This window comes from Rhincodon typus, chromosome 38 (genome assembly GCF_021869965.1).
Source record: "Rhincodon typus isolate 14 chromosome 38, sRhiTyp1.1, whole genome shotgun sequence".
NCBI lineage: Eukaryota > Metazoa > Chordata > Chondrichthyes > Orectolobiformes > Rhincodontidae > Rhincodon > Rhincodon typus.
The window spans coordinates 15,622,497-15,646,379 of record NC_063369.1 but is presented as its reverse complement, the minus strand read 5'-3'; positions in this window follow the sequence as shown (position 1 = coordinate 15,646,379).

The window sequence follows — 23,883 nt, the reverse complement described above, 5'->3', positions numbered from 1 at the left end:
TGTTATCAAAGAGACCTGGGGTTAGGTTCATAGCTCCTTTGAAGTGCAGTCACAGGTAGTCATAGAGTAGTGAAGGCAGTGTTTGGTGCCCTTGCCTTTATTGGTCAGAACATTGAGTATTGGAGTTAGGATGTCATGTTGCTGCTGTACAAGACATTGATTAGGCCACTTTTGGAATACTGTGTTCAATTCTGGTATTGCTGCTGTAGGAAAGATGTTTTTAAACTTGAAAGGTTTCAGACAAGTTTGACAAGGATGTTGCTTGGTTTGGAGAGGTTGAATAGGCTGGGGCTTTTTTCCCTGGAGCGTCAGAGGCTGAGGGGTGACCTTGTAGAGGTTTATAAAATCCTGAGGGGCATAGATAGGGTGAATAGCCAAGGTCTTTTCCCCGGGGTGGAGGAGTCCAAAACTAGAGGGCATAGGTTTAAGGTGAGAGGAAAAACATTTAAAAGAGACCTAAGGGGCAGAGGATGGTGTGTGTATAGAATGATCTGCCAGAGGAAGTGGTGGAGGCTGGTACAATTACAGCATTTAAAAAGCATCTGGATGGGTATATGAGCAGGAAGGGCTTAGAGGGACATGGGCCAAATGCTCGCAAATGGGGCTAGATTAATTTAGGTTATCTGGTCGGCATGGACTAGTTGGATTGAAGGGTCTGTTTCCATGCTGTACAGCTCTATGACTGTAAATAGGGAACACACAGTCATTCTCATCTTGGGAGTAGTGTTTAACCCAAGAAACACCTCCTGGTCAACATGTCACCCACTGAGCCAATCTGAGACTGAACATTCACACTGAGACTGAATTAAACACTGCACGTGTTAGAGCAACACTGATCTCTTCACATCTGTGACCGTAATTCTCGTTTGTGTCATTGGGTCTGGGCAGTTTCATTAACTCTTGGCAGCTATAAAGCACTCAACCTTCATGAGAAGATGTTTACAGCTTTGAGAACATCTTCGTTCCTTCCTGTGTTCCACTCAAATCCCGAGTGTCTGTCACTTCCTTCTGTAGCATCGGAGGCTATTACAGTTAACCCTTAATGGGACTTTGTCGAACGAGCCCCACTTTATCACAATTTCAAAAAAATGCACATTGATTCATGGGATATGTGCACCATTGACTGAACCAGCATTTGTTACCCATCCCTAATTCATAGAATCCCTATAGTGTGGGAGCATGGCATTCGGCCCATCAAATCAACAGCACCCCTCCAAACAGCATACCACCCAGACCCTTCCCATCCCTGTAACCCTGCATTTCCCACCTAGCCTATATGGGCAATTTAGCATGGCCAGTTCACATAACCCACATGTTTTTGGACTGTGGGAGGAAAGCGGAGCACATGGAAGCAACTCACACAGACAGGGGGAGAATGTGTAAACCCCACACAGACAGTTGCCCAAGAGTGGAATCAAACCCAGGTCCCTGATACTGTGAGGCAGCAGTGCTAACCACTGAGCCACTGTCCTGTGAGAAAACGGAGGTGTGGAGACACCCACAAACACTAACAGGGAGGGACTGGCACGACTTTGACCCAGCAATAATAAAGGTTGCGGTCTGAGCAATTTTGATCCTTTCAGTCTTTGCAACAGTTTGATGCAACAGTGTGGCTGACTAAGGCCACTTCAGAGTGCATTTAAGAGTCCCGCACATTGCAGTGGGAATAGAGTCATGTGTAGGCCAGGCCGGGTAAGGATGGCAGATTTCCTTCCCTAAAGGCTGGAGGATTTTTACAACAATTAACAATGGTTTCACAGTCACCATTACTGAAACTAGTTTTAAATTTTCCAGATGTATTAATTGAAAAATGTCACCAGCAGATGTGATGTGATTTAAACTCAGGTTTCCAGTATATTAACCTGGATTCATAATCCAGGCTCACACTCCCAGACTGAATCCAAGGGCGGGTTACTCTATTAAGTAAGATCTTAAACCAATGTCACAGAGCAGTTGCCTGGGTTTCTGGATTACTAGTCCAGTGATATCACTGCTATGCACATTGGGAGGCAATGATCTAGTGTCATTATCACTAGACTATTAATCAAAAGATCCAAGTAATGTTTAGGGGACCTGGTTTCAAATCTTGCTATGATAAAATGTGAATTTGATTTCCAAATCACAATCTGGAATTTAATAGTCTAATAACGACTGCACCAATTTTCAGGGAAAAGTCCACCTGGTTCATTAATGTCCTTTAGGGAAGGAAATCTGCTGTCCTAACTTGGTCTGGCCTACATGTGACTCCAGCCCCACGGCAACCTGGGCAATGAATACTGGCCTGGCTAGTGATGCAACATCTCACAAATGAAGTTAACAAAAAAATCTCTTCCAAATTTATAATTGATCTGAGCCGCATTCATCGATTTACCCCAGTTTAGTGGCTGCCCCTATGAGGGTGTTATTGAGTGTTTTGTACCCTGGAGTGTTTGGCCACAGCTAAGTTTGATCCTGCCGTGACTATTGGATAAAAATTAGAGCAGAGGCCCAAGGATGTGTCCCTCTTGGGTCTCGATACACTGAACCTAATCGGAGCAGAGAACATGGCTGAATCTGAGTGAGTCAGCAACTTACAAGCTGTCTGAGTCATCACTTGGTGATGATATTCCTTCATATCACAGTTTGTTCTCGGAGAAACCTCCCGGGTGAGAAGGTGAGCAAGTGTTGAGTGATTTCAATTCTAAGTCTCCTGGGGAAGAGGAATTTTTTTTTTTGGCCAGTGCTGGTAACCTCGCTGAAGAATCTTTAGAATTTTGAAGTGGCATATGTTTGCCAGCTGATGGAAATAATGCTGAATGAATAATATTCATCAATGTTCCTAATTTCATCTGCACTTCCTGAGGACTGGCCTTTCAAGGCAGTAATAGTTAAAACCCAAAGGAGGAAGCTATAACAGTATAGCACCACTTGCAGTCAGATTGTAGCTCTCCTCAAGTCACCTGCAATGTATGAATTAAGAACAGAAGTAGTCCATTCGGCCCTTAAGCCTGCTGAGCCATTGAATACCTTCTTTGACTCCCTTTGTGAGTCAACATTCTATCTAAAAAATATCTAATGACTCTGCCTCTCTGTTCTTTGGGGAAGAGAATTCCGTAGACCCATGACCCTCAGAGAGAAAGAAAATCATAAAAACATAGGAAATAAGAGCAGGAGTAGTCCATTCAGCCCTTCGAGCCTGCTCTGCCATTTAGTATGATTATGGCTGATCATCCAACTCAATGGCCTAGTGGTATTATCGCTGGGCTGTTAATCCAGAGACTCAAGTAATGTTATGGGGACCTAGGTTCAAATCCCATCACAGGAGATGGTGGAATTTGAATCTAAAATGGGGGGACGAATTAGTCCTGGAATTAAGTGCTAAATGATTGCCAGGAATATCCTATCTGGTTCACTAATGCCCCTTTAGGGAAGGAGACTGCCATCCTTACCTAGTTTGGCCTACATGTGACTCCAGACCCAGAGCAATGTGGTTGACTCTTGAATGGGCAATAAATCTGGCCCAGTCAGCAACACCCTTATCCTGTAGAATGAATAAGCAATTTAAAAAAAAGCCTGTTTATGCTTTCCCCCTACATCCTTTGATTCTCTTTCGCCCCAAGAGCCCTCTGCATCAGCAGGACTGAGGGAGGGTAACACTGTACAGTTGGATGTTAAACTAAGGCCTGTTTTGCTCTCTGAGGTGGATGTAAAAGATCCCATACCACAACTGAAAAAAAAGTTAAAGTTCGTGCAACATGGGGTTCAGTGTAAATGCCAGCTTGTTGTTCTTTGTATGGTACAGTGGTCCAGTGGCCCAGTGGTTAGCACTGCTGCCTCACAGCACCAGGGACCCAGGTTCCATTCCAGCCTCGGGCAACTGCCTGTGTGGAGTTTGAAAATTCTCCCTGTGTCTGTGTGCTTCCCTCTGGGTGCTCCAGTTTCTACCCATCATCCACTGGTGTGCAGGTTAGGGTGGATTGGCCATGCTAAATTGCCCGTGATGTGCAGGCTAGATGGTTTACCCATGTGAAATGGGTAGGATGCTTTTTGGTGTGTTGGTAGCAGATTTGGTGGGCCGAATGGCATCTTTGCATTCTGTAGGGATTCTATGCCCTGAGTGTCTCTCTGGATCATTTCTGAGGGCAGCTATTGTGGATCTGCAGTCACATGTAGCCCAGACCAGGTAAGGACAGCAGATTTCCTTCCCTAAAGGGGATAAGTGAACCAGATGGATTTGTGAAAGAATTGATGTAGTTGCCATTACACTCGTTCTAGATTTCAGATTGTATTGAATTAAAATTTCACCACTTGCTCAGGTGGGTGTCCCTGGATTACTAATCCAGAAAAGGTACCTTGGCTATTCACCCTATCCATGCCCCTCATGATTTTATAAAGCTCTATAAGGTCACCCCTCAGCCCTTGAAAATCCAGGGAAAAATAATCCCAGCCTATCCAGCCTCTCCTTATACCTCAAACCCTCCAGACTGGGTAATATCCCTTTCTTTTGCATCCTTTCCAGTTTAATAACAAACTTCCTTTAGCAGGACACCCAGAAGTAGGTGAGGGAAGAGTTTGAGTCAATGTGTAAATCAGTACCAGGTAGGAATGGATGATAAAACGGGAATGTAACCAAATCGGTGCACACTGCAAGCAGGTAACAGGCTGTAAGGAAAGGCTGTCTGATCAATATAGAGCTGGAACATCCCACTGTTTCCTGGTCAACTGAATCCAGTGAGAACGGACCTTCGGACTGACGCGCCGCTCTGTGTTGTTGATGGATTCGGATGTTGTACACAGGAGTCAAAACCTTCGACATTACGCTGTTTCATTTCCAGGAGGAGAGGCTGAGCGAATGTGTCAGTATTGAGTTATAGTCAGCTCACGATTGGAAATTAAATCCATATGTCACGGACAGGCAGTCTGCTTTCGGTTTATAACAAACATGATGTTTAAATATGTTCTGAGGGTGCACTGTGCTTTCATTCTCACACACTTGATAATTACAATGAAGCTTTGAGTCACTGTGATGTGGCCAGAACATGAGATATTGACGTTCACTCCAGTGATTACTACAGGGCAGTTTTAAGTCCTCAAATAAATACCTCAAATTTGTACCCCGGGGCGAGCAATGGATTATCGCTGCACTTGCACATCTGCGTGGCATGTTTCTGACCGAGCGTGTTTATTTTATATAGATGCACTGTCTGTCGGTGAGATTTATGAAGGAGCAATTTGCATTTCCCTATCGCCCTTTTGTAATTTCAGGGCATGCTGAAGTGTCTCTGGCCAAGTACGGCTTGGTAGCGTAAAACATATCCCACTTCTCAGGTGAGGCACATTTTGTCAAAACTGTAATTTCATGCACTTATCAGGATAATTCACAAGAATACCAAAGTCAAAGGTGAACAATGTTTTATACTGTATGAGAAGAGAAAGCTGAGCCGTTGGAAAGCAGGCTATTCTTTGTTGAATTGATAGATCAGTAGGGGCTGGTTGGTCTAGGGCAATGCCTCCTCCCACTTGTCAACCAATAGGCCCTTTTTTTCCAGACAGCACAAAATGTAAGACTCCTTTTACCGCACCATTCTTGCAAATGTTCTGATGAGTACAAACAATGATTCAGCAAACTAAACAACAGCATGGTGGCTCAGTGGCTAGCACAGCTGCGTCACAGTGCCAGGCACCTGGGTTTGATCCCAGCCTTGGGAGATTGTCTGTATGGAGCTTGCACATTCTCCCTGAATCTGTGTGGGTTTCCTTCCACAGTGTAAACATGTGTAGGCCGTGCTAAATTGTCCTGCGGTGTTCAGGGATGTGTAGATTAGGTGGGTAATGGGGAGGTTGGTCTCAGCGGGATGTTGTGAGGGCTGGTGTGAACTTGTTGGGCCGAAGGGGCCTGTTTCCACACTGTAGGGATTCTACCTATGTGTCTTACTTCAGGAGCATTCAAATGCTTTTCGCAGCTGTTGTAATAGAGGAATAATTTGCTCACAGGAAGCTCCCACAAGCAGCACCCTGTGCCTACCACTGTTGGACCACACTTATAGTAAGGGGTATGGTTCTAACTGCCAAATTTTAAGAGGATATAAAGGTACTGGGGAGGGTGCAAGAAAGATTTACAAGAGTGAGAGCAGAATTGATAGGTTATTCCCACCAGGAGAGAGTGGAGAAGGTCTCACCTTTTTGAAAGGAGAACATTCGGAGGTAGAGGTATGAGAGAGGTCTTTAAAATTTGCTTCTCCCAAAGCCTTGCAAATTGTTCTGTCTCCAAATACTGACTCAATTCCCTGATGGAAATTTGGACTGAACCTGTTTTCACCATCCTTTCGGGCAGTGTGTTCTAGATCATAACAAATTGCTGTGTTAAAGGGGAAAAAAATACTCCCTTTCTCTTCTTCCAATTGTGTTGCTAATTACCCTCAACCTGTACCCTCCGGTTCTTGACCCTCCCACTCAAAGGAACTCCCCCATAATTTTGAGCGTCTGCAAGGGGAACAGACAGATTAACCTTTCAATGCTGCTGGTCTCCAGTTCTGTCAAAGAATCTTAAAGCTCAACCATTAAAGTATCTCCTCTCAATACAAATGCTGACTAACCTTCCACCTAGTCCTCAAATGTTCTATTTATCCAAACTGACAGCAACAATACTGCAGTTTATACACCAACTTGGAGGGCCCACAGAATGACAGACGGCGGTATCTATGAGATGGGGGAGGCGATGTCCTAGTAGTATTATCGCTGGTCTGTTAATCTAGAGACCCAAAGAATATTCTGGGGACCGGGGTTTGAATCCTGCCACGGCAGATAGTGGAATTTGAATTCAATAAATATCTGGAATTAAGAAGCTAATGATGACCGTGAATCCATTGTCAATTGTTGGAAAAACCGATCTGGTTCGCTAATGTCCTTTAGGGAAGGAAACTGCCATCCTTACCTGGTCTGGCCCATGTGTGATTCCAGACCCACAGAAACGTGGTTGACTCTTAACTGCCCTTTGGGCAATTAGGGATGGGTAATAAATGCTGCCTAGCCAGCGATGCCCTCATCCCATGAATGAATAAAGGGAAAAAAAAATGTCGAGGTGAGGAGTGGAGCTAAGGAATGACAGAGTAGCAGGAACCTTGCAATGTTTAAATTAGAATTATGTGGCCTGGAACGTGTTTCCTACAAGATAGCATGGAAGAGGCTGGTTTCAGAAGGGAGTTGGATGGGGACGTGAGGAAAATAAACTTGCAGGGGACGGAGTCGGGGTTTGGGACTGACCGGCTCAATTCTACAGAGGGTCCGAGGTGGACTCAATGGGCTGAGTGGCCTATTCCGCGCCGTATTAGGACTCTTTGACTTCAGATATCACAATGTGTGCCGGATCGTGAAATACTGTCTCTGCGTTCACGGCATTGAAGGAAATGGGACAGCCAAACTGTGCACAGCAAGATCCCACAAGCAGCAGCCTGGTTAGTGATGGCATTGTCGGTGACGTTGACCGAGAGGTGAGTAATGGTTTGGGAATGCCACACTCTCCCCACAGTGAGATACATGGCGAAATGATCCGTTTCAGTGACGCGGAGTGAGGGGATTGGGCAGCTAGAGAATACTCCCCTCCTCTTCTCTGGCTGAAGTCCCATGGAAGGTGGGGCCTGGGCTGAAGAGAATTGTAAACACTGCACAGAAATTGGAAGTGATTGCTGGGCGCAGTAGATGGTAGGAACAATCAAACACTCAGCTTGAGTAAAGTCAACAATTTTTTTTTGCACGTGATTCACACAGAGTCCTTAAACCCACAGAAGTGGGTTTAGGGATTCTCTGAAGGTACCTCTGCTTTACTGAGAGTACTATCTCTCTGCAAAGGTGATTGCCTTGTCTCCTGTTTCAGAAACACGTCAATCTTCCCTGCAACACACACGGTTCATTAGCATCTGTCTCAGGCACCAAGAGATCAGGCAATAGTTTGCCTTCCAGGTTGGGTCAAGATTCCACATGCTTTCCTTTTTGGCTTCTATTCCAGTCTGATTATGAACTCTGTGCACCCCCAAAAATCAGATCCAGACCGCTAACAGTGGACCCTGATGGTGAGGTGAGGCAGAAAGAAGTTCAGACTCAGTAATAATGTTCTGTTTTAAATGTTTTTGTTCCCATCCTTATTTACTCCCTCCATCTCCATTTTGATTTGGTCCCACCTCTCTCTCTTTTTCTAACGTTGCCTCGCTTTTGCTGTCGTTGGCGGACTTTCCATATAAATTGGCCATTTAATTAGAGACATGGCTGATTTGATTTTGCAGAAATTTATGTAAGGAGCTGATACTACCTCAAGTTACCCTGATCACATGAAGAGTCAGCCCATCGAGTCTGCTCCACCATTCTCCTGCCTTCTCCTCCTAACCTTTAATACCCTTACCAATGAAGAACCTATCTATCTCTGCCTTAATTACACTCAAAATCTTCACAGCCCTCTGTTGCAATGAGTTTCACAGATTCACCACCCTTTGGTTGAAGAAATTCCTCCTTATCTCTGTTGCAAAGTGTCGTCTGGGGCTGTGCCCTCTGGTCATCGTCTCTCCTACTAGTGGAAATATCTTCTTCAGATGAGTCATCCTGGTCTCAAAACATTATCTCTGTTTTTCTCTCTCCACAGATGCTGGCAGACCAGCTGAGTTTCTCCAGCAATTTTTGTTTCTATTATATTTAACTTCAATTTACCTGTTTGCGACTGGATTTCAGAGTGTCCAAGGGGAAGCTAGACCCAGTTGCATCATTTACCAAAGCAGGAAGCAGGAGTTAATCTATCTTCCGCCACTGTTTATTTGAAAATTCATAGTTCAATACAAACTCTTCCTTTTCTGGCCAACTCCCTTTACTGCTGAAAATTAGCCCTTTTTTAATGAAAAAAATGATATGGTCGAGAGCATCAAGTTCCTAGGAGTGACGATCACCAACAATCTATCCTGGACCACCCACGTTAATGCAATGGTCAAGAAGGCACAATAGTGCCTCTACTTCCTCAGGAGGCTAAGGAAATTCAGCATGTCCATAAGGACTCTCACCAACTTTTATGGATGCACCATAGAAAGCATTCTATCTGGATGCATCATGGGATGGTACGGCAACTGCTCTGCCCAGGACTGGAAGAAACCGCAACGAGTGTGAACGTAGTCCAGTCCATCACATAAAGCCAACCTCCCATCTGCTGACTCCATCGATATTTCCCGCTGGCTCAGGAAGGCAGCCAACATCATCAAAGACCCCTCCCACCCCAGTTATAATCTCTTCCACCCTCTTCCGTCAGGCAGAAGATACAAAAGCCTAAACTCACGTACCAACAGATTCAAGAACAGCTTCTTCCCTGCTGTTACTAGACTTCTGAATGGACCTCCCAAATTTTAAATTTAATGTTGATCTTGTTCTTTTTGTACCTTCTTTGCAGCTGTAACATTGTATTCCTCACTCTGTTCTATTACCCTAATGCACTTTGTATGGGATGATCTGCCTGTACTGCTCGTTAAACAAAACCTTTCACTCTACCTAGGTACATGTGACAATAATAAATCAAATCAAATCAAATTAGCCTTTTGTTTAAGAAAAATTTACTATCGCTTTTATAGAATCACCCAATGAACAAATTATGAAACAAAACACTGTCCAGTACGGACCCATGATGATAATAAAAATAAAAAGGGTGTAGATAGAGCGAGAGAAATAAATCAATGTAGTGTTGCAGTGGGAGATAATGCACTCCAGCCCCATGGTGCCTACCTCTCTTTAAAAGCCTCAAAGGTGAATATCAACCCTTTGTTTTATGAAATCACTACCAATTCACCTGTTTGCCTTCTTAAACAACTAACAAGAGACAACCAGGAGATTGGGCAAAGAAGTGGGAGATAGAAGTGTGAGGTTATACATTTTGTTTGGAAGAATGGAGGCATAGACTATTTTCTAAATGAGGAAAGATTTCAGAAATCTGAATTGCAAAGGGACTTGAGAGTCCTAGTTCAAGATTCTCGTAAGGTTAACATACGGGTTCAGTTGCCAGTTAGAAAGGCAAATGCAATGTTAGCATTTGTTTCAAGAGGGCTATAATACAGGAGCAAAGATGTCCAGCTGAGGCTGTACAAGGATCTGATCAGACCCCATTTAGAACATTGTGAGCAGCTTTGGACCCGTATCTAAGGAAGAATGTGCTGGCATTGGAAGGGTCCAAGGGAGGTTTTCAAGAATGATCCCAGAGGTGGAAAGCTTTTCGCACGAAGAGCTGTTGAGGTCTTTGGGTCTGAATTCAATGGAGCTGAGAAGGATGAGGGCAGGATCTCATTGAACACACACAGAATACTGAGAGGCCTGGATAGAGTTGAAGTGGAGAAGATGTTTCCACTAGCAGGAGAGACTAGGACCCGAGGGCACAGCCTCAGGGTGAAGGGATGGCCCTTTAGAAATGAGATGAGGAGGAATTTCTTCAGCCAGAGGGTGGTTAACCTGTGGAACTCATTGCCGCACATGGTTATGGAGGATGAGTCATTGAGTGTATTTAAGACAGAGATAGATAGGTTCTTGATTAGTAAGGGGATCAAAGATTATAGGGAGAAAGCAGGAGAATGGAGTTTAGAAATGTATCAGTCATGATTGAATAGCAGAGCAGCCTTGATGGGCTGAATGGCCTAATTCTGCTCTGGTCTAAAAAATTATAGGCCCTGTCTACCAGAGTCAATGGAACCATAACAAATGTGACAGAATGATAGGAAGGGATGATGGAATTAACTTTGAGTGAGGTTTGAGGTGGAAATAATGCACTCTAACCCCACCATGCCCACCTCTCTTTAATAGTCTTGAGTTTGAAAATCAGCCCTTTATTTTAGAAAATCATCACCAAATCAGCCATGTTACTCATTAAACAATTTGAAAGGCAGAATGTTTTTTGAAAAATCCAGAAGTGCTCCTACACACAACTGAACAGCTTAATTTCCCATCAACAAATCATCTATTACCCACCACCAGTAAATCACCAGTGTCTCCAATTAATATGGTCACCGTTCAACTTTAAATTCCAGATTTAAAAAAAAATAAATTCAAATTCCACCCTGGGTTGTGGCAGGATTTGGACTGAGTTCCCCAGAACTTTAGGAGAGTTTCTACATTAATATACAAGTAAAAATGTTTTTTTATTCCTTTTTGAGATGTAGGCATCACTGACTGGCCAACATTTTGTTGCCTGTCCTAGTTGCCGTTGCAAAGGTGGTGGTGAGCTGCCTTCTTCTACCACAGCAGTCCATTTACTGTGGGTCAACCCACAATGCCCTGAGGGAAGGAATTCCAGGATTTTGACCCAGTGACAATGAAGGAATGGCCCTCCACATCAGGAGGTGAACTTGCAGGTGGTCGTGTTCCCCTGTATGTGCTGCCCTTGTCCTTCTAGATGGAAGTGGTCGGGGGTTTGGAAGATGCAGTCTGAAGATCTTTGGTGAATTTCTGCTGTGCATCTTGCAGATAGTGCACACTGCTGTTACTGAGCGTTAGTGGTGGAGGGAACAGATATTTGTGCATGCAGTTCCAATCAAGCGAATCACTTTATCTTGGATGGTGTCAAGCTTCTTGAGTGTTGTTGGAGCTGCACCCATCCAGGCAAGTGGGGAGTATTCCATCACACTCCCTGACTTGTGCCTTGTAGATGGTGGACGGGCTTTGGACAATCAGGAAGTGAGTTACTCACCAAAGTATTCCTCGCCTCTGACCTGCTCTTGTCACCACTGTATATACATGATGAGTCCCATTGAGTTTTTGGTCAGTAATAACCCCAAGGATGATGATAGTGAGGGATTCAGTGATGGTAACACCATTGAATGCTAAAAGGCGGTGATTAGATTGTCTCTTATTGGGATGGTCATTGTACGGCATTTATGTGGCACTATGCTGGTTCCCACTTGTCAGCCCAAGCCTGGATATTGTCCAGATCTTGTTGGATTTCAACATGGACTGCTTCAGTATCTGAGGATTCATGAATGGTGCGGAACATTGTACAATCATCAATATTACTGGGCCATAGCCTCCCCTTGAAAAGCAGCCCTTAAATATATGTCTCCAATGAGCAACGACTTCTCTATTATTGCTGGAGCATGTCCTGGTTCATTCTTAAACGGACCATTATTTACAACATTGAGAATGTGAATTGTGTGCTGGTTGCGTTCAAGTGAATGTACACTAATGCAGCAACTGGGGATTTACGTGAGGCCCTATAAATAGATACATACAAAATCTGTGGTTGTTGAGTTAGGAGATTTGCTCTTGTAATGTAGATCTCTGTTGATAAATGTCAGCCAATTGGTTCTAGTTCTGTGCTTCTCCAAATGGCTTTCTGAAATACTTTATGCCCCAATCAATGAAAGAGAGACTTGTATTTGTAGTCGGCCTTCCATGAATGTCCCAAAGTGATTGAAATACTTTGCAGTACAATACGCACTCAGCAATGAAACAGATGACCAATTAATCTGTATCAATGATGTTAGGACACTGAAGGAATAGCGGTATATTTCCAAGTCAGGACAGTGAGTGGCTTGGAGAGGAACTTGCAGAGGGTGGTTCTCCCATGCATCTCCTGCCTTTGTCCTTCTTGATGCTAGAGGTTACAGGTTTGGAAAGTGTTGTCAAAAGAGCCTTGGTAAATTTCTGCAGTGCATCTAGTTATGGTACATACTGCTGCAACTGAGTATAGGTAACGGAGGGGGTGAAGTAATAGATGTGGTGCCAATCAAGTGGGCTACTTTGTCTTAGATGGTGCCAACCTTCTTGAGTGTTGTTGGATCTGCACTCATCCAGGCAACTGGGGAGTATTCCATCACGTTCCTGACTTGTGCCTTGTAGATGGTGGACAGGCTTTGGGGAGTCAGAAGGTGAGCTGCTAGCTACAGTATTCCTAGCCTCTGACCTGCTCTTGTCAACACAGTATTTATATGACTAGTCCAGTTCAGTTTCTGGCCAATGGTAACCCCCAGGATATTCACATTGAGGGATTCAGTGATGGCAATGCCATTGAACATCAGGAGGCAATGTTTAGATGTGCTTCAGTTGCAGGTGGTCATTGTTTGTGTGTCATAAATATTACTTCCCACTTCGGGGGTGGCACAGTGGTTAGCACTGCTGCCTCACAGCACCAGGGACCCGGGTTCAATTCCAGCCTCGGGCAACTGTCTGTGTGGAGTTTGCACATTCTCCATGTGTCTGCATGGGTTTCCTCCCACAGTCCAATGATGTGCAGGCTAGGTGGATTGGCCATAGGAAATTGCCCATAGTGTTCAGGGATGTGTAGATTAGGTGGGTTATAGGTGAATGGGTTTGGGTGGGTGCTCTGAGGATTGGTGTGGACTTGTTGGGCCGAAGGGCCTGTTTCCACACTGTAGGGATTCTATGATCTCACTTGTCAGCCAAGTCTGGATATTGTTCAGATCTTGCTAAAGTTAGATTGGGACTATTTCAGTTTCTGAGAAGTCGTGGATGGTGCTGCCCATTGTGAACATCTTCACCTTTGACTTTATGATGGAGGGAAGGTTATTGATCAATAAAGGAATGAATAAAGTCTGAGGAAAATAAAGAAACCAAATGAAACTCCTTGCTTCAACCTAAGCAAGCAAATCAAAGAGAAAGATAGTTGCTGAAAGATAACTGAAAGATGAACAGATAGATAAGTAGAAAATAACAGAGTTTGAGATGCAGGGATAGGAAGTTAAGAATACTGTGGTGAGTAGCTCACCTCCTGAGTCCTCAAAGCCTGTCCACCATCTACAAGGCACAAGTCAGGAGTGTGATGGAATACTCCCCACTTACCTGGATGAGTGCAGCCCCAACAACACTCAAGAAGCATGACACCTCCAGGACAAAGCAGCCGCTTGATTGGCACCACATCCACAAACATCCCACTCCCTCCACCACCGATGCTCAGTACCAGCAGTGTGTACTATCTACAAGATGCACTACAGAAATTCACCAAAGATCCTGACTCAACACCTTCCAAACTCATGACCACTTCCATCTAGAAGGGCAAGGGCATCAGACATATTGGAACACCACCACCTCCAAGGTCCCCTCCAAGTCACTCAGCATCCTGACTTGGAAATATCACCGTTCCTTCATTGTCACTGGGTCAAACTCCTGGAATTCCCTCCCTAATGGCATTGTGGGTCAATCCACAGCAAGAGCACTGCAGTGGTTCAAAAAGGCAGCTCACCACCACCTTCTCAAGGGGCAACTAGGGACAGGCAAGAAATGCTGGGCCAGCCAGCGATGCCCACATCCCACAAATGAAAAGAAAGAAAAAGGGTAGAGGGTCAGTTTTTTGAATGTAAAACGTTAGTAAGAATTGAAAGTTTGTTCCTGAACCCTTTACCATTATTACAACCAAGCACAGGAACCCTGAGAGAAAATTCTGACTTTCTATTTGACGAAGAGGAGAATTTGAGAGGATTCCATTGAAATTCAGGCACTTAGTGTTTATATCTGTGAGGTGCATTGAATTGTACTTAGTTTCCACATTAAAGAAGGTAATACATAAACTCAAATAGTTTTTCCATTACGTTGCAGTGTGCAGCTTAAATCTGAGAGGGGGTATAAATTGAAAACTCAGGATTGAGGAGAGAAATAACAAAAACATGCCAAAAGGTTGTGCCCTGAATTAAAGCAAGCACTTGCAACAGTATTGCTCCTATCAAACCTTCCCAGGAAGCTGAAAGGAGGTCGGACAGAGGTTTTCAAAATCATAGGTGAGTGAGACAGGGAGAAGTTGTTCCCACTCTTAAAAGGAACAAGAACAAGAAAGGTATAGACTTAAAATGATGTGCAAATGAAGCAAAGGTGATCTGACAAAAAAAAGCGTTTTCACATGGCAAATAGTTAGGGTATCGATTGCACTGTCTGGGAGTGGAGGAGGATTCGTTTGAGGCATTCAGGGCATTGGGTGGTTATATGTATGAAAATAATGGGCAAGGTTATGGGGAGAAGGTTGGAGTTTAGCACTTGGTGACGTTGCTTGTTTAACGAGCTGGACCAGCCACAACGGGCTGAATGGACTCTTTCTGCATGGTAACAATTCTGTGATTCTACAATTGCATCCCAAAGTGCTTTATTAAGATCGACTATTAGAGTACAGCCCCAGTTATATTCTAAGAAAATGCTGCAGCCGATTTAAATCATCATTTCATGGGATATGGGTTTTGCTGGCAAGGCAGAACCCCTAACTGCCCTTTAGCTGAGTGGCTGTTTCAGAGGGCAGTTAAGAGTGAACAACATCCCTGTGGGTCTGGAGTCACACGTGGGACATATCGGGTGAAAATGGCAGATTTATTTCCCTAAAGGACATTAGTGATCTAGATACTTTAACAGCAATTGGTGACAGTTAAGAACACCTTACCTGAGTTCAGCTTCGTATCCCAGATTTGCTGTTTGAATTTTACATTCCATCGGCAGTCACAGTGGGAACTGAACCCTTGTCACTGGAACACGAGCCCGTTTTATGGTTCTAGCAACATCATCACCATCACCATCAAGACTCCATTGGTTCACCAAGCTGCTTTTGAAAGAGTAAGAATTTGCCAGGACACCAACCAGAACTGTCCTGCTCTTCTTCAAAAGCAGGATCTTTTGTGGCCCTTTGACAGGAGGCATGGAGGCTTAGTGCCTCTCCCATGATATTGCATTGGAGGGTTAGTCCTACTGTAGGCTTCTAAACCAGAGGCATGGGCCGAATGAACTGAGTGTGTATATGAAAGGACTAAAACAAAAGGCTTGGATTTTTATCTAGGCAGCCCGGAGTATGAACATCCGACTTGCAAAACCTTGTACTTAGGAACGCGATTCCATACAAGTGTGTAATTTTAAAGATCTGACAGATGAACGTTTAGTGTGCTTACAAAAGGCTATTATATATTGTTCTGCATTGTGTTCCGACTCACACACAAATCGACTTGCAAACAGTCTCCAGAACAGAACCTGTTCACAACCCAGGAACTGCCTGTAGCTCTTTTCACAACCTTCCCAAACTACTTTCAGGACAATTCGGTGTTTTTAAACTGTCTGTGCAGTAATTGGAAGGAGGTCAGGAGGTAGACCTCATAGAACATGAGTTCCCTGATTGGGGCTGGTAATCTGGTCCAATCAGGGAGCCCTGACTGACATAGACCCGGGTTCAAGTCCCACCTGCTCTGGAGGTGTGTAATAACATCTTTGAACAGGTTGGTTAGGAAAAACAGGTATAAACAGGAGGGTCTGCAATTCTGCTCACTCTGGGAGCTGACTCTGGGCTAGCTGGTTCAGTGTCATGTACTATGCACGTGTAAATAAAGGTGATGGGATACCGGTCTCTGTGGAGTTATTTTGGTAAGCACCATACAAAATGCAGGAGACAATTTCCACACACCAGGATCCTGCAAGAAACCATACTGTCATTCATAATCTATTTTCAGCTGCTTTAATTGAGGGATAAATATTGACCCCAGGGCACTGTGGAAACTTCTCTGTTCACCTTTGAATGATGTCATGAGATCTTGTACAGCCCCCGACCTCAGTTTATCATTACCACTGAACAGCACCAGCAATGCCAGCCTGAATTCGCTGCTCTCTTTATAAAATCACAAGGGGCATAGATAAGGTGAATAGCAAAGGTCTTTTCCCAGGTTAGGGGAGTTCAAAACTAGGAGGCATAAGTTTAGGTTGAGAGAAGAAAGATTTAAAAGGGACCTGAAGGGCGACTTTTATACACAGAAGGTGGTGCGTGTAAGGAATGAACTGACAGAGGAAGTTGTAGATACAGGTAAAGTTGCAGCATTTAAAAGACACGTACATGAATAGGAAAGGTTTAGAGAGATATTGGCCAAATGCAGATGAATGGGATAACAAGGTGTAGAGCTGGATGAACACAGCAGGCCAAGCAGCATCATAGGAGCAGGAAGGCCGACGTTTTGGGCCTAGACCCGAAACGTCAGCCTTCCTGCTCCTATAATGCTGCTTGGCCTGCAGTGTTCATCCAGCTCTACACCTTGTTATCTCAGATTCTCCAGCATGTGCAGTTCCTACTATCTCTGCAGATGAATGGGACTAGTTTTAGTCTGGGAAACCTGGTTGACTTGGATGGTTTGGACTGAAGGGTCTGTTTCTGTGCTTTATGACTCTATGCTGCCCCCAGAGGTTTGACCCCACAGTAGGTGCACTTGAGTCAGGAGGAGTCAGCAGAAAGTGCCTGGCAAGCACAGAGCCCACAGTCTGTTAGAGACTTGTCGGGCAGAGAGGTTGTAAATGAGAAAAAAGCCAAGAGAGAGAGAGACAGAAAGGGGGAAAAGAAATTGAATCATGTCACAGCATCTGGGAAGATGACAACCTCAGGGCAGCTATTAGATATTGTCGCTACAACATGCAGAGTTCAAGCTGGAGAAGAAATTGAAGTGAGCTCCATTTGCCCAGTTGCGAAAACTGCTATCGACACTGGCCAGAATTCCATCTCTGATAGGGCAGGGTTCCATTGGCCCGTTTACCTTCTGCAAAACCTCAAATTACAAAACAGCTTGCAAGCAAACAATTGCAGAGGCCCAAGGCAGAAAGGTATTAGCCAAAGACGTGCTGATAAGATTAGGGAACGATTCTGTTTTGATCAGAGGGCCCTCCATGTGCTGCAGGCAATCTCTGTCAATCTGTGTGTAGGCGAATGTCACCATGTCAGGCACTGATAGAATTATTACAACACTCGACTTCTGTCTGATTCCCTCTCTAACGCTTTAAGAATAAAGATTTTTTTCTCTCTGTCTCTCGGAAAAGAACGCTATTTTATGATAAAGAAAGCAATGTTTCCATTTCTGCTGGCAATATTAACAGCTAACAACTTTAACACAAGAGTCTATAATCCACCCACTCATCACGCCAGGCTTTGAAAGTCAATTTCTCTCCCGAAAAGCCCCTCTTTCTGACAAGGCAGAGTCACTACAATATGGTCTCCAAGCTGCTGGGTCCATCTCCCAACACTGCCCTATCTCTGTCCTTGAGTCTTGTGCAGGCTGTTCAAAGTCGATTTTGAATGTTTTTCCCTCTGAAAATAAGATGTATTTTCCAGCAGTGGGTCATTTGGCAGGGACAAAACGGTACATTTCTTACCTCCCTTTCTATCAATCCAAGTGGCACCAAAATCCATTAAAGCACATGGAGCTATTGAGTGTTCCACAGGGATCAGTTCTGGGTCCTGTTTTGTTTGTCATTTATAACAATGATTTGGATGAGAACATAGAAGGCATGGTTAGTAGGTTTGCGGGCGACACCAAAATTGGTGGCATAGTAGAAAGTAAAGAAGGTTTTCTGAGATTACTAAAGGATTTGATCAAATGGGTCAATGGGGTAAAAAATGGCAGATGGAATTCAATCTGGACAAATGTGAGGTATTGCATTTTGGTATAACAAACAGGGATAGATTATACAATTAATGGCAAGGCCTTGTGTAGTGTAGAACAGAGGGACCTAGGGTTGCAGGCATATAATTATTTGAAGTTTGCATCACATGTAAACAGGGTAGTTAAAAAGGTGTTTAGCACGCTTGCCTTCATTACTCCATCCTTTGAGTATGGGAGTTGGGAAGTCATGTTGAGGTTGTACAGGACATTGATGAGGCCTCTTCTGGACTACTGTGTCCAGTTCTGGTTGCCCAGTTATAGGAAGGATATTATTAAGCTGGAGAGGGATCAAAAGAGATTTACCAGGAAGTTGCTGGGTATGGAAGGTTTGAGTTATAAAGAAAGGCTGGACAGGCTGGGACTTTTTTCACTGGAGTGTAGATGTTTAGAGGCATCCTGATAGAAGTTTATAAAATAATGAGGAGTATAGATAGAGTTAATGGTAGATGTCTTTTCCCTAGGATGGGGGATTTCAAGAGTAGGGGGCACATTTTTACAATGACAGGAGAGAAATCTAAAGAAGACATGAGGGGCAATTTTTTTACACAGAGGGAGGTTCGCATGTGGAATGGACCTCCTGTTGAAGTGGTGGATGTGGGTACAATTACAATGTTTAAAAGACATTTGGATAGGTACATGGATAGGAAAGGTTTGGAGGGATATGGGCCAAGCACAGGCAGGTGGGACTAGTTTAGTTTGGGATTATGTTCGATATGGACTGGTTGGACTGAAGGGTCTGTTTCCATTTTGTCTGACTCCATGATTCTGTGTTTGCTTCACAGATGGAGATCATTAGGTCCATTCTATCTGTGATGACCCTCTGCAAGCCAGTGTAAAGACCATGCCTTGTCATTTTTCTGCATTTTTGATTGTGGAACTGAAATGGGAAAAGAATTGTTTTAAAAACCAAGGGCTGCTGAATGTTATTGAAAGCAAGAAACCTGATGCTCATTGTAAATACTGTTTACACAGCTATATGGGATGGCACAGTGGCTCTGTGGTTAGCACTGCTGCCTCACAGCACCAGGGATCTGGGTTCGATTCCACCCTTGGATGACTGTCAGTGTGGAGTTTGCATGTTCTCCCTGTGTCTGCGTTGGTTTCCTCCCACAGTCCAAAGATGTGCAGGTGAGGTGGATTGGCCATGCTAAATTGCCTGTTATGTTCAGGGATTTGTAGACTAGGTGGGTTATAGGGGGAATGGGTCTGGGTGGGATGCTCTGAGTGTTGGTATGGACTTGTTGGGCTAAAGGGCCTGTTTTCACACTGCAGGGGTTCTATTCTATTCTAATCAACACAAAATATGGCACAAGCTGGAAATCTGAAACAGACACACAGAATGCTGAAGGAGCTCAGCAGGTCTGGCAGTATTTATGGAGAGAGAGAAGCAGAGTTTCAGGCCTGGTAAGACTCTTCAGCAGAACTGAAGAGGGCTTGCTGAATTTCTCCAGCGTTCTCTGCATTTGTTTACACAACTTCTGGTTCAAGTAGTAACAGGACAAGGTGCAGAAGATCTGGACAATAGTGTGTGTACAAATGAAGATTAAAACATCAGCAAATCATAGATTAGTCTGTCGACTAGCAACAGTTACCAATGACAAAGATCTGCCAACAGCTATGTGATTGGCTGCTGGGTAGGTGAACAGCTTAGTGTTGAGAATAAAGGAATGAGAAGCCATCAGACCTACACCAGCTCAAGAGCTGTGTATGTCCTCTGCAGAGAAATCCTCTTTAATCCTAAAGAAAACCAGTTTATTCTTCCTTCAGCAGTTGCTGTGAGCTGTGACTTTTAATTAAAAAGTCTGAGACCTTTTATGAGTCTGAGCCAGCCACCCTGTGACTCCTGCGACCTAGGAAAAGCATCTGGAGAAGAAAGACTGAGAAGCAATGTTTTGATCTGTATGAGAACCATCTCAACTGAGCCCATGAGCAGAAATTGCTGAACTACTTTCCCATTCTATCTCTTCAACTAAAACTCTCATTTCTTTTCAAGTTTGATTTAGTTTTTGTGTGTGAAAGCAGAAGTTCATAAAGGATTAGAATTTTAACTAGTAGAGTTCTCAGCTGACAGGCTCATAATTGCTTGTCTGTAGCTAGAACCTATTTACTTGTAATAAATAGCAATTCTTGTTAAATACATAAACCTGGCATCTTAGGTCTAAAAGACAGGAAAATTGGGGAATTTTGAAGACTTTTTAAAATCTCTAAATTTTATGATGACTTCAGGACTTGATTTCCAGTGCATTACTGCAGTGAGGTGTAACATTAATCGTCCCATTCCTCCACTATATTCCTGCACTTTTCCTAATCAGACACTTCTTGAGTTGAGATCCTAAGGCACAGTAGCCTCCAATCCAGAAACTCAGGATTCGAGTCCCACCCCCAGGATTCATTACCAAGAGAGATGCATTCATAATGTGGGCAAACAGTGCAACCTTCAAATCCTTCCAACACATTACAAGATGGTGGTGCAGGCAAGTTAGACAGCATTCGGGCTCCTGTGCCCATCCACTCCAGCAGCCACTTTCTCCATTTTTTCCTTACCCTTTTTGTCTTCTTTCTTTATCCTTTTCTTTGCTTTCTTCCTGTTGGCAGGGAGGGGGTGATATCATGGAGGGGAACGGCTGGAGCAAGGCTCTTGGTGAGGCAGAGGCCTGGCCTGGTGGTGGAGCCAGGGATTCCTGGTTCCGGTAGGCCCAGAGTGGGAATTCCAGGCATTGGTAAAGCGGTAGTAAAAGCTTCTGTTTTCAGTAGGGCCAGAGTGGGAATTCCAGGCATCAGCAAAGCGGTAGTAATAGCTCCTGGTTGTGGTAGGCTCAGAGTGGGAATTCCAGGCATCGGCAAAGCGGTAGTAATAGCTCCTGGTTGTGGTAGGCTCAGAATGGGAATTCCAGGCATCGGCAAAGCGGTAGTAATAGCTCCTGGTTGTGGTAGGCCCAAAGCCGGGGACTCCTGGTTGCAGGGCGAGTGTGGGTCCAGCATCATTGGTGGAGTGGACCCAGTGACAAAGAGATGACACCTGAAGAGTGACAACTCCAACAGATGGCAGTGTGGGTGTGGTTGGTAGGCCGGCTCAGGGCTCAGGATTCATGGTGGAGATGGCAGAGTGAAGATGGACTTTCTTTCAACTTTATCTTTTTATTCTTGAAGTATGGCACTGGATTGTGGCGACCGTTGAAGCTTTTCGCTATATTTTACTGTGTTGTTCATCGTAGAGTACAAGTGACAATAGGTAAAAGTGTGGGACGTTGCTGGTCAATATTTGATGGACACAACCCTGAAGCTTCTGCCCATGACCATTAATGATATCTCTGGGCTACAACATGAACGTGAAAATGCATCTTGATGCAGCAAACTGGAACTCCTGAGTGAGCTTTAGGTCTCAAACACTAACCAATTCCCTTTTGGAAAACACTGCTGAATCTCTCCATCATCACACTTTCACACTCCTCACCATCACAGTCTTGTTTATAACCACTCAGCAAATGGAGAATTCAATCATAGAATCCCTACAGAATCAAAGCAGGTCATTCAGTCCACTGAGTCCACACCTACCCTCCGAAGAGCATCACACCCAGGCCCACTCCTCATAACCTTGTATTTTCCCACGGCTAACCCACCTAGCCTGCACATCCCTGGGCACTATGGACAATTAGCATGGCCAATCCACCCTAACCAGTACATCTTTGGAATGTGGGAGGAAACCGGAGCACCTGGAGGAAACCCACACAGATGCGGGGAGAATTTGCAAACTCCATGCAGAGAGTCGCCTGAGGGTGGAATCAAACCATGGTCCCTGGCTCTGTGAGGCAGCAATGCTAACCACTGAGCCGCTGAGCCACCCACTGGGGAAAAAATGCAGAAAATGCAGCAAGGAGGGATTTGAGAGTCCCTGTGCATGAATCACAAAAATACCAGCATCCAAGTTCAGTGGGTAAGAGAGAAGGCAAATGAAAAATTGGCCTTTATTTCAAGGGGACCGGAGTATAAAAATAGGGAGGTCTTGCTAAAACTATGCAAGGCACTGGCCAAACTATGTTTGGAGAACAATGCATATTTCTAAGCTAAGAAAATATATACTGGCATTGGAGGCATCCAGAGAAGGTTCACTGGGTTGATACCTGGTGTAGAGGGATTGTCTTAAGAGGGGATATTGAATAAGTTGAGCCTGTACCCTTTGGGATTTAGAAGAATGACAGATGACCTCATTGAAATGTACAAAATTCTTCGGTCACTTAACAGGATAGATGCAGAAAGGTTGTTTCCCTTCTGGGAGAGTTTAGGACCAGAAGGCATAATCTCAGTCTAAAGGGTCACCCATTTAAGGCAGAGATGAGGAGAAATTTCTCCTCTCAGAGGGGAGTGAATCTGTGGAATTTTTTATTACAGAGGGCTGTCGAGGCTGGACCATTAAGTACTTTCAAGGCTGAGATAGTCAGATTATTTAATTAGTAAGGGAAACAAGGATATGGGGAAAAGGAAGGAAAAGTGGAGTTGAGGATTATCAGATCAGCCATGATCTCACTGAATGGGGGAACAGACTTAATGGGCTGAATGGCCTACTTCTGCTCCTATGTGTTATAGTCTTAAAAAAGATTTCCTCATTTTGCCATTTTTTCATTCACCAGCATTTTAAATTGGTGCCCATTGGTTCTTGATCCATCTGCCAGTGAAATTGGTTCTCCCTATTTAGAATGAACAGATCCCTTCGCAGTTTGAATGACCTCCATCAAATGTTCTCTTAATTGGAGAACAACACCAGCTTCTCCAATATTTAAACCATGTAAATGAAAGCCATCATCCCTAGGACAATTCTTGTGAATCATTTCTGCATCCTGCCCAAGGTTTTCACATACTTGCTAAAGTATGGTGACTATTGGATCAATGTTCCAGCTGGGGCCAAGCCAGCATTTTATAACGTCTTGTCATAACTACCTTGCTCTTATACTCATGTTCTTTATTTATAAAGCTTGGGATAGCCTGCTCTTTATTAACTACTTTCTCAAACTGCACTGCCACCTTCAATGGTTTATGCACACTCAAGTTCCTCTGGTCCCACCCTCCCAGCAGAATTGAAAGCTTTATTTTAGGCCCCTCTTTACTCTTCCTAGTAAAGTGAATCACTTTACAATTACTGCACTTAGATCTCATCAGTCACTTGTCCACCCACTGCACCAAGCTGTCTGTATTGTCCTGAAATTTATCACTATCACCCGCACAGTTCACAAACCCTTTTGAAGTTTTGGATCATTCCCAAGTTTTGGAATGGTGCCTCGCCCACTCAGGTTTAGCTTATTTATATAAATCAGGAAATGTAGTGGTGTCCTTATTCCTATCTCTATCACTAACCCTAACCCTATCCCTATCCCTTATTTCTATTCTTAACCCTGACCCTATCCTATCCCTTATCTCTATTCCTAACGCTAACCCTAACCCTATCATTAACTTTAACCCTATCCTTATCCCTATCCCTATCCCTATTCCTATCCCTATCCCTATC